The following is a 12178-nucleotide window of genomic DNA, read 5'->3' as shown; positions in this document are numbered from 1 at the left end:
CAGAGATTCAGAATCAGAATCAGAAAGGTCTTTATTGCCAAGTATGTTTTCACATACGAGGAATTTGTTCTAGTACAGGAGCTCCACAGTTTAAACAGAATGGCAATGATAAGAAATTAACACATGTATAATAGACAGTTGTATGTACAGTGGAAAAAAATGTGCAAATTGAAATATGTATCTGCAAATTGAAATATGTATCTGCAAATTGAAATATAAATAAGTATGTGTAAACAATGTAAGAATAGGGTTTGTTCTGTGTATGTTAGGTGTTCATCAGATGTATGTTAAGTGTTCATCAGATGGATTGCCTGAGGGAAGAAACTGTTCCTAGAGTATGCAGAGTATGGATTCAATGATGGCAGTGTACAACTGTTTCAGCAGATCCTGTGGCAGGTTGAACTTCCTCAGCTGGCAAAGGAAGTACAACCTCTGCTGAGCCTTTTTCACAATGGAGTCAATGTGAATGTCCCACTTCAGGTCCTGGGAGATTGTGGTTCCCAGGAATCTGAATGACTCCACTGCTGTAACAATGCTGTCAATGATGGTGAGTAGGGGGAGAGCAGGGGGGTTTCTCCTGAAGTCCACGATCATCTCCATTCATGCTTCCTGTTTCCTTAATTCTGGTCAAAACTGTAAGAGTCTCACAATAATCTTGATATATGTTAATTCAACCTTTTAAAACAATTTACCTGTATTTTACACGATTTTACTCATATACATTAAAAAAACAAAACAGCAATGCAAATCAAGGTTTTACTTTCTCTAAACAAACATGGCAATTGGAAATTCATTCATTCATTCATTAAAAAGAAATAGATACAGAGGCATTATATTTACTGTACTATATCATGATCGTTTCCTTCTACCATCTTTTTCCTGAATTATATCCTGAGGCTGAACCATATGCCTTTAGCAGTTGAAGGTTCCATAAATGTTAATGTCTTGCAGGACATGCCTGTATGTTCTGGCAAGCTTTCTGACAGAGACTAAATATAAATGTGAGTCTGTCATCAGTAAACTTCAGATATAGAGGCTAAACCAGTATAGTTTGATCAACCTTTATGGAAAGGTTTATCAGAGTTTACTGCTCCAAGCTGCATCAAAGCTGATATCTCCACTAGGAAGAACATGCACAAAACTCCCTGGTACAATCTTTCACTGGCCACACTCTGTCAGTGCAACTTGGGTTACCAACCATCCCTCTTCCCATTGTCTGGGAATCTCACAAACAACCCCTACAGTTGACAACTGAATGAAACAGAGTGAACTTGATAGGCTGCTCATGTCCATGCATGAAGAGCCGCCATCACCCTTATCAGCTTTTGCACACAGGGCAAATTAAAATTTCCAATTCAAATTTTATTTGTCACATATATAATCATACACAACAGGACATTTAGTGAAATGCTTTTTACTATTGTTAGTGTATAAAAGAAATCTAGAAGTCAAGTAAAGATAAGATTCCAAACATGTAACAAGATTAAAATATACAATCAAAAGGTTTTAAAACTAAAATAAAAAAATAGAATAATAAGGAAATAAAAAAAATCAATCTATTGCACCATAAAGTTGGAGTCTGTAAAAAATAAGTAGACAAGATATGGGGGAAAGAAATATGGCATGCGAATAACAGTAAATAAATCCAGCACAAATTCACCACCACTTGCTGTAGAACGACTCCTAAAACTACCTCTCACCCCCTCGCTCTTACCCGCCGCAACCTCCACTCTGTCTCCCCTTCTTCTGTAGCTTCTGCCACTCTTTCTTCTCTTCCTAATCCTGAGTCTTTTTCCTCACTACCCTTTTTCCTCAGCCACAGATACTTTCCTTTCATCTCTTATCTCAACTATGGGCTTCCTCTGCCCTATGTCCACTAAACCCAAGAAAACTTCTTGTTCTGCTCCTTGGCTTTCAGATGTGCTGTGCAACAATCGAAGAGAGCTAAGATCATCTGAGAGAAAGTGGAAGAAATCACAACTTGATGCAGATCTTGATTCTTACCGAACACTCCTTGCCAAGTTCTCCTCAGATATGACTTCTGTCAAGACTTCCTTCTATAAGGAAAAGCTTGAAGCTTCCTCACATGACCCTCGGAAATTCCACAACATCATCTCTTCTCTGCTCAAACCCCTCGGCTCCTCCTCCTTCATCCTCCCTGACTGCAGAAGACTTTGCTTCTTTCTACCAGGAGAAGATTGAGGAAATCTGCCGGACCTTCACTTCAGCCCCGACTGCACTTACATCTCAGAGTATGGCTTCCCCTACACCTTCATTGTCACATTTTTCAACTGTAGCAGCAGGAGATTTTACAACTCATCCAGTTCTGCAATCCTACCACCTGCCCATTGGATCCACTCCCTTCCACTATGCTCCAGACCATCTCGCAAGACCTTCTGCCCTTCATTACCACTATCATCAATAGATCCAATAGCATCTGGTCAGGTACCAACTACTTTCAAGAGAGCAAGGGTTATTCCCATCCTAAAGAAACCTGCTCTGGATCCATCAGACATCAGTAACTACAGACCGGTATCACTTCTCTCATTTCTTTCAAAAATTCTTGAACATGTTGTCTATAATCAACTGTCTGTCTATCTCTCACAGAACAACCTCCATGATCCCAACCAATTTGGCTTTAAAGCGACACAGAGACGCACAGAGACGGCCCTATTGGATGTCTCTGAGAAACTACATGCTGCTAGATCAGCCAAACTGTCATCCGTCCTTATTTACATTTACATTTACATTTACAGCATTTGGCAGACGCCCTTATCCAGAGCGACATACATAAGTGCTTAAATCTCTAACATTGAATACATTAATGCTGGTTCACTAGGTTACATACTTAAGATACCATGAGTTTAAAACATTTGTTCAAAGTTACAATGAAAAAGTGTCAAAGGTTGTATTTTTTTATTTAATTTTATTATTTTTTTTTAAATGCAAAAGATAAGGAAAGAAGTGCTAGTTGAAGTGTTTCCTGAATAAGTAGGTCTTCAACCGCCGTTTGAAAATAGCCAGTGACTCAGCTGTCCGGACCTCTAAGTTCAGTCTACCACCTTTGTACCCGAACAGAGAAGAGTCTTGTAGTATACTTGCCTCTTACCCTGAGAGATGGTGGAACCAGCAGTGCATTGCAGTAATCCAGTCTAGAAATGACAAGAGACTGAACAAGTACCTGAGCAGCCTGTGTGGACAAAAATGGCCGAATCCTTCTAATGTTGTAGAGAAGAAACCGATATTATCCTCCTTGACCTTTCAGCAGCGTTTGTTGTCAACAACAAGACTCTCTTATCCACCCTCAGGAGTCTTTGGATTTGCGGATTAGCTTGGGAATGGTTTGCTTCCTACCTGGAAGAACACTCATATCAGGTAACATGGAGGGGAGTGACACCTGCTTCATGCAGACTCTCCACTGGCGTCCCACAGGGCTCGGTACTTGGTCCTCTTCGTTTCTCCCTGTATACTCACTCTCTTGGTGAAGTTATTTCCTCACATGGGTTCTCCTACCACTGCTATACTTATCTTCTCTTTCCCAAACTCAGATACCACAGCTTCTGATCGGATCTCAGCATGTCTGGCAGAAATTTCATCATGGATGACTGCTCATCAGTTAAAACTCAATCCTAGCAAAACTGAACTGCTGATCATCCCAGGTGATTCATCCCCAGGTCATGACCTTGCTATATTGCTGCACAACGATCTGATCTCACCTTCAGCCACAGATCGCAACCTTGGGGTAAGCATGGACAATCAACTGTCCTTTTCCTCTCATGTTGCTAATGTGACTCGCTCATGTCGGTTTCTCCTCTACAACATTAGAAGGATTCGGCCATTTTTGTCCACACAGGCTGCTCAGGTACTTGTTCAGTCTCTTGTCATTTCTAGACTGGATTACTGCAATGCACTGCTGGCAGGTCTACCTATAAAAGCAATCCGTCCTCTGCAAATGATCCAAAATGCAGCTGCCCGGCTTGTTTTCAACCTGCCAAAGTTCTCGCATAACACCCCGCTACTGCGATCCCTCCACTAGCTTCCGGTAGCTGCATGCATCCGATTCAAAACACTGATGCTGGCCTACCAAGCCAAAAATGGACCAGCTCCCTCTTGCCTAAAAGCCCTCATCACTCTTCGCACTGCACTCTTCCGATCTACCAGCACTTCTCGACTGGTTCCACCATCTCTCAGGGTAAGAGGCAAGTACAAGACCTGCCTGACAACTACAAGACTCTTCTCTGTTCTGGCACCAAGGTGGTGGAATGAACTTCCCCTAGAGGTCCGGACAGCTGAGTCACTGGCTATTTTCAAGTGGCGGTTGAAGACCTACTTATTCAGGAAGCACTTCAACTAGCACTTCTTTCCTTATCTTTTGCTTTAAAAAAAAAACAACAAAAAAAAAAACGTTGACACTTTTTCATTGTAACTTTGAACAAATGTTTTAAACTCATGGTATCTTAAGTATGTGACCTAGTGAGCCAGCATTAATGTATTCAATGCTAGAGATTTAAGCACTTATGTACGTCGCTCTGGATAAGGGTATCTGCCAAATGCTGTAAATGTAAATATAAATGACTCCAGGTCAGGGAGCTTAATGGAACTTTTGTTTCTTCATTAAAGGATGTCTGTTTGAAGCTACCCACACAAAAGTTAAGTCAGTCATAGCACAAGCCAATTCTGTATTCTACAAACTAAAACTTCCAACACAATACAAAATAGTAGCCACATTTTTCAGACATCATCACTCAAACCCTTTCCTTAACATCCCAACAGTTGGCTAAAGCTGGACCACTTTCTCCACTGAAGATCAAGAGCTCACTGGCCTACGCCATTAAACATGCACTGCCTCACGTATTTCATTACTTTTGTGGTAATGTCTGAAGTTTACCATGGACTCTGTAACATTTTTTTGTGGAAAAAATGCTTTGGTTACCATGTTTCAAGCCATTCTAGTGTAGTACAGTATAGAAAGCCTGCCGGAAGACTCAGCTCAATTTGCGCCAGTTCTCATTTATATTCAATGAGCTATGCTGCTTGGCTCCGATTGGCTAACTGCTAGGATATGAGAGCATGACTATTCATTCACCCAGCAATATAAGTAGCCTAGGCTAGAGGAACTTTGTTTATAATCACCTGGAATTGTGGCAGAATGGCTTCTTCAGGTATATTGCCATATATACAGTATATATAACCCTGAATCTGCAGAAGAGACAGAAGCACCAGAAGAACCACAACCAGTTCATTTAGCCATGGATGTATCTGGATGGTAATTTAACCATTCAAGTATTCAAGCATTTTGAAACGTAATAAAATGTATTCGTGGCAATTGTCTTCTGACATTTTCACATTTAAACCATTACACCATTGGCTAGTGGCCAAATGTGTGTAGTTGACAAAAAGGGCGAGGCCTGCATTTTCTTCAGAGTGCTGCTGCATAAGGTTTCATTCACATGAATGGGCCTTCTGAGGTCTGTTAAATCTATGTAATTAGGCTTTATAATAACCGCAGTGAATAGCAACAGATTTTGTGCTTTTAATTCACATCTTTCATATCATTCTGCGAGAGATCCGTTCAATTATTTCAATAGAATTCCACTGAAGGTGAAAGTCAGCTAAGACGTTGCCTCGCAAATACCCGCGGACAAGACCCCTATTATTACCAATTTACAATTATCCCTTACATAAGCAGCCGAATTTATAGCAATGTATTAGCCTAATAAGTTTTGGCTCGCAAAAAACCTGACCGTTACGTTCAGCCATCCTTGCTGTATAGGAAACTCACTGAGCTACACGAATTCTGGGCGCGGTCTCAAGTGGGAGAGCTCATGAGCTCAATCAATTCCACGTCACGCTGAGCAGCTTTTCTAATTGACCTGATTTCTCCGCTTATTTCTTTTCAGTGGCTAGAGCTGACAGGGGAGGTAGCAGTTCATTTTCACATTCCCGACACAACACAAACACATATGGACCTAACACATATCAAAAAATACAAGTAAAAACGGTTTTGTGTGGAAGGGCACCTTTAAGATTCCTTTTGATTCAAAGTAGTAGAGTAATGGCATGTACTACCTAGTGGACTGGGAAGACTACTGGCTAACACTCATGGGTTTTGCCAAAGACATTCTAGACCCATCTCTGATGTCTGAATTTCCCAGAGAGCATGCTAATCACCCAACATCCAGATCCATAGCAAGAACCCTCTTTAAAGTGAGTCCAGCTTCAGTAGCCACCCATTCAAATGACTTGGTCTGGCAGATGTAGCTTACACATTTCCCTTCTAGACACCCAGTAGGTGTCCTTTCCAAATTTTCAGTGTCTAACCTTTTTACTGTGCCTTATTTTTTGCCTGATCCTTATTCTGATCTCTGTTTTTTACTTTCTAGGAATCAAACTTGGGTTTGTCTGCCCTTTGAAGTTTCTTTTTGGCAAATCACATGTGCACATGAAGGGGAGTCTGGCAAGATGTCAAATGTGTTTAATTTTGCAACCAGCTTCACTTTACAAGCTATGTTACATCAGCAGCAGCATGCACTCTGACACCAAAAAACACCAAGCCGCAGAGAATAACAGATATGAATTCCACAAAAAATATGTCAACTTAAAATTAATGTTTACAAAAAAGATTTTATGACCACTGAAACCTGTTTGAATAATCATTTACAAATGTTTATGTAGGTGTATCAGTAATAAAGGGTTTATGTAAATACATTCGATTCAATTTTATTTTAATGTTTTTAACAACGGACATTGTCTTCAAGCAGCTATTCAGAAATACAAAAATTCCAAATAAGTGTTATGTATTCGTCAGTAAATTCACACAGAGGGTTCCTTCTTAAGAATCTGTGCTACATCTGCATATGTTTATCAGCACGCTGTTGTTTAAGTATCTTACAAGACATAATTTGTGTATTGAGTTGAAATCATCTGATGTTAATATGATTTCATCCAGCCAGAAGTGTGTTCCATACCACCCAAGGACATGACCATCTGTCCCTTGTTTCCCAGCACAGGCTTGTGGGTAATTCATCTAGAAAGTGATTTTTCCAGTTTCCAGTACACCATACAAATTACACACACACACACACACACACACACACACACACACACACACACACACACACACACACACACACACACACACACACACACACACACAAAGTCATTTCTTAAAAGTGTACTGTGATATTCTTTTTCAGGACGACTCCTACACTCGTAGAAAAGACATTCCTCTTCAGCACCTTTAAATGTTCTACAGAGGTAAAACCCTAGGTATACATTCAGGAAAGCTAGAACACTTAACAACCTGAAGAATGTGTAAAGAACATTTTTTTCATTAAGCTTATACCAAGTACAGTCATACAGATTCATTTCATGTTGGATGATATTGAGTAATTTTTATCGTGTTGCTTGGATAGTGGAATGTAGATAAGAAATCAAGCTTGGATAGTCTCCATGGAAAGCTTGGCTCAAATGTTAGTCTGTTCTGTGTTTACCCATTGTGTCATGGTAGTAAGGATAACACCACATATCCTCCACCTTTGTATGCACTTGCACCATCATTTAAAAAACAAAATTTTTGCAATTAAATGGATAAACTCACCCTCTTCTTTGTTAGGATCACCTGTATACCTGTGCATTCATGTAGTGAGCCTAATGAGACAATCATGTGGCAGCAGAAGAATACATAGGATCAGGCAGGTATATGGCAGGTAATGTTTACACCGAACATTAAAATAATTATATTATATTATATTATATTATATTATATTATATTATATTATATTATATTATATTATATTATATTATATTATATTATATTATATTATAAATTGGGGGCACGGTGGCTTAGTTGTTAGCACATTCGCCTCACACTTCCAGGGTTGGGGGTTCAATTCCCACCTCCACCTTGTCTGTGTGGAGCGTGTGTGGAGCATGTGTGGTACTCTGGTTTCTTCCCCGGTCCAAAGACATGGTAGGTTGATTGGCATCTATGGAAAAGTTGTCCGTAATGTGTGATTGTGTGAATGAGAGTGAATGAGAGTGTGTGTGCCCTGCGATGGGTTGGCACTCCATCCAGGGTGTATCCTGCCTTGATGCCCGATGACACCTGAGATAGGCACAGGCTCCCCGTGACCCAAGGTAGTTCGGATAAGCGGTAGAAAATGAATGAATGAATTTATATAAATTAATAAATAAATAGGCCCTGTAACTGTAATCCAGTAATTCCACTTCAGTGTCTAATGTTTCACTGAATAGTGCAAAAACAAGGAGTGAGTGACAGTTCTGAAGATGGAAACACCTTGAATAAGAAATACCACCTTGTGGAAATTTATTTGAGCTGCCAAGAAGGATGTAATGCCTCATATAATCATTATACACACTGGTCAATCTTAACTAATTTAAGAAAATCATATAAGCATGCATACAACATTGGACCTTGAGGTGGATGGTCTACAACAGCAGAAGACCACAAGAAGTTCCACTCCAGCCATGAATAAAAAACTGAGGATGTCAAGGGTACACGTTCTCATCTGATTGGAACAGCTGAAGATTAGAATTATAGATTAGTTTTTAGCTGTCCAGATTGGGTGAGTCTGTACTCAGATTATTGTTTTTGGCTGACAGGAGTGGAACCATCTGCTCATCTCACCTCTCTACCCCAAAGATTCAATTCAATAAAATTTTATTCATATAAATCAAACACTACGGACAATTTTTCCAGAGATGCCAATCAACCTACCATTCGCTCTGTCTCAAAGCAGCTATACAGAAATATTAATAAAAATAATTGTCATGTAGTCCTCAGAGTTCTTTCTTTAACATGTAGACTGCTTTTGCACATATAAATGTATACTCGTCCATAATTGGCAAGCCAAGGGCAATGGCGGCAAGGAAAATCTCCCTGATATGATATGGGTAAAAAACTTTGAGGGACCAGACTCAAAAGGGAGCCCATCCTCATCTGGGTGACATTAGTGAATATGTAGTATATAATATGTAGAGAACTTTATATAGTCAGGTGGATTTGTGTAACCTGGAGCTTTTGAGAAACGTATAAATATGAGCGTCAGCATAATTTCTGAATTGTTTTGTTTTCTGAATTACTGATTTTCTAAATGTAAATGTAGTAAAAGTACAAGACCAACCACAGCAACATCAGTTCAAATCCAATGCCATGATCTCTAAGTGGTACTAAATATTAATCATGTGATCATGTATTAGTTGAGGCCATTGTACATTCTGTGCAAAATACAGGCAGGTACTCTGACAAGAGTGTGGTTGGGGTAAAACATCAAAGTATGTCAGTGCTCATGAATCATCTAGATCTGTTCATTGTTCAAAAAAAATATTTATAAAAGGCCTGATTAAACAAAAGGGTTTTCAACCAGGACGTAAACACAGAGGCTGTGTCAGAATCCCAAAAGCTACTTTTTGGTCCATTGGGCTTTGTCTGAAATTGCTCCTGTTGTAGCCTTAACCACTTTAGGTACCAACAAATAGCCTACATATTTTAATTGAATTAGGCATGGCGGATCATAAAAAACAAAAGTTTGCTCAGTTACTGCAGCACAAGACAATTCTGTCCTTTAGGTCAGAATTGTCTTGTGCTGCAGTAACTGAGCAAAAGACAATTCTGTCCTTTAGGTCAGTAGTAGCAATTTATAATATAAATTTGACTAGGAGACAGTGTGGATAAGATATGAGTGATGCGTTTTTTATCTTCTTGTCCTAATTAGGACTCCAGTTAGTGCATTCTGGACTAACTGCAGGTTGCTTATGAACCCACTGAAACATCCAGAGTGTAAGGCCTTACAAAAACCTAAAAAAAGGCATGAACTTGTATTTATGCATCATGTAGTAAAATTTCATTTCTTAGCAATATTTATAAGTTGAAAGAAGGCTATCATATTCATATTATCTACATGAGCTTCATATGAAAGACTGGGATCAATAATCACACCAACATCTTTTACTGCTGCACGTGAAGAGACAATGCTGATCAGAGGCCAGTGGTAGGTAATTTACCACTTTAACCAGTGCTGTCTAAATGCTTTAATGAGGCCTAAATTCTGACCTAAGTCCTACATTTCATAAATGTTATTCCTGTGTAGGCACAAACATAACTGCAACAGCCTTTTCTAGAATCATGGCGATTAAGATGAGGTTTCATTAAATCCACATTTCTGTTAAAATATACTGACCTTTCTGCCTGTATTTCACAAAATTCAGTTTTATTACTCTACTCAAATTCTGATTTTATATTATGCAGTTCCTAAACAGTACAGGATTCGTATGAACTTCACATATACTGACCATCCACACCTGTACATTGATTTTTAAGTTTTCTAATCAGCTGATCATGAGGCAGCAGCAGAATATTTGTAAAGAAAAATGTGGCACAGACCCTGTAATGAGATGTGTGTATATTTAGACTCAGCTGTAACTCATGATCCAGTGGTTTCACTCAGTCTTTCTCTCTGTCTGCACCCCTCTACTACCTTCCATACGCGTTCAAAAATGTTGATGTCGGAATGTTGGTGATGTTAAAAACATAATTATTCAATAGTAATAAACTCAAAAAGTAATGACAGTAAATTAGCTTTGTCTCCTTTTTCAGCAAATACTACTTTGCAAGGAAATATTAGCTTTTACACTAAACCCAAAACAGTTGTCGAACTATTTAAATAAAGTGAAACATACAGTAATTAAAAATATAGATATTTTAGGTGGTGGGCCACTATCTTTGACTTGATTGATCCACGGATTAGGATATAATAAACGTTCACCCTTTTTTTTTCAGAAACTGTATGATGAATCATAAAGCTCATCAGGCAAAAACTGTCAGCTAAACAAATGTGACCAACCAGTCACTGTTTTCTTTTTTGGATTAGGTCAAGAATAACCATCAGCATATTAATTCCTGAAAAATAAACTGTTATGTCACTATGACAGCACATGGAATTTATCTGTTTGGCAGCGCAGACAATCTAGTTTTACCAGTTGGCTATGCAAAATCTTTCAATTATATGATGCAGCATATTGGTACATGGTGTGATGCCTGTTTAGTGATTTGCTTATATTGCTCATTTTCTTGTGAGTCAACGCACACACTTTCTGCACTAATTTCTTTTCTCTCACTGAATTGGTCTGTAATAAAATACAAAACAAAACAAAAAATTATGATTAAATTCAACTGCTCCTATATAATTGTCACTATAAGTATTGCAATATTTGAACCAAATAATACAAAATAAAGCATCCAACATAAGCTAAATACTATACATATAGAGTGGAGTACTGTTCTACTGATTGATAATGGTTTTTAAACATTTCCATGAATGTTAAGAAATCTTTAGGCTGTTGTTGAGGGTATTATTATATCGGTGTTGCTGCCACTTCAGTAGACATGATAAGTAACGTGAGAAACAGACTTGTTCTTGCATTTCTTGAAAATTATAGAAATAAAAGTAAAATAAAATAAAATGTGTTGTTGCATTGCTTCAATATTCATGTGTATTCTGATTAATTTCACTACACTCATTATCCACTTTATTAGAAAAACGTATTAACCGTACGTTAATGCTCAAATTAAGCATATGAATGAAGAAAAAATGTGTTCTCAGTGACATTAACCATGGCATCAGTGCTACATGATGCTTTTTGGTGAAAAATAAATAAATAAGCAGAAGTCTAAAAAACTACCAGATATATGTACATTTTATAGAAAATATTATATTACTAATCCATAACTTTCTTATGTTCTTACTGTGCTGTATGGAGAATGGGAAAATCCCTTTAGCATTTCATAAACCAGCTAACTCTGAGGCCACATTCCACTCCAAGCTGTGTTTTTGCCTGCCCGCCTTTGCTCCTGTCTACACATACCCACATTAACGAATCAAAAAATATCCCTATATTTGGCTTCCCCATACCAGACCACTTGGGTGGAGTAATGCTTTCACACACACACACACACACACACACACACACACACACACACACACACACACACACACACACACACACACACACACACACACACACACACACACACACGAGAGCAGGAAAGAAATAGAGAGGGGAGAGGGAGGGAGAAAGAAAGGGGGCAGAAGCAGTGGGAGGGAGAGAGACAAAGTGGGAGGGGAAAGAAGGAAATTTGGTAAAAGGGTGTCCCAGA

This window comes from Tachysurus fulvidraco, chromosome 25 (assembly GCF_022655615.1).
Source record: "Tachysurus fulvidraco isolate hzauxx_2018 chromosome 25, HZAU_PFXX_2.0, whole genome shotgun sequence".
Lineage (NCBI taxonomy): Eukaryota > Metazoa > Chordata > Actinopteri > Siluriformes > Bagridae > Tachysurus > Tachysurus fulvidraco.
The sequence above is the reverse complement of the archived record's forward strand: the minus strand, read 5'-3'. Positions refer to the sequence as shown.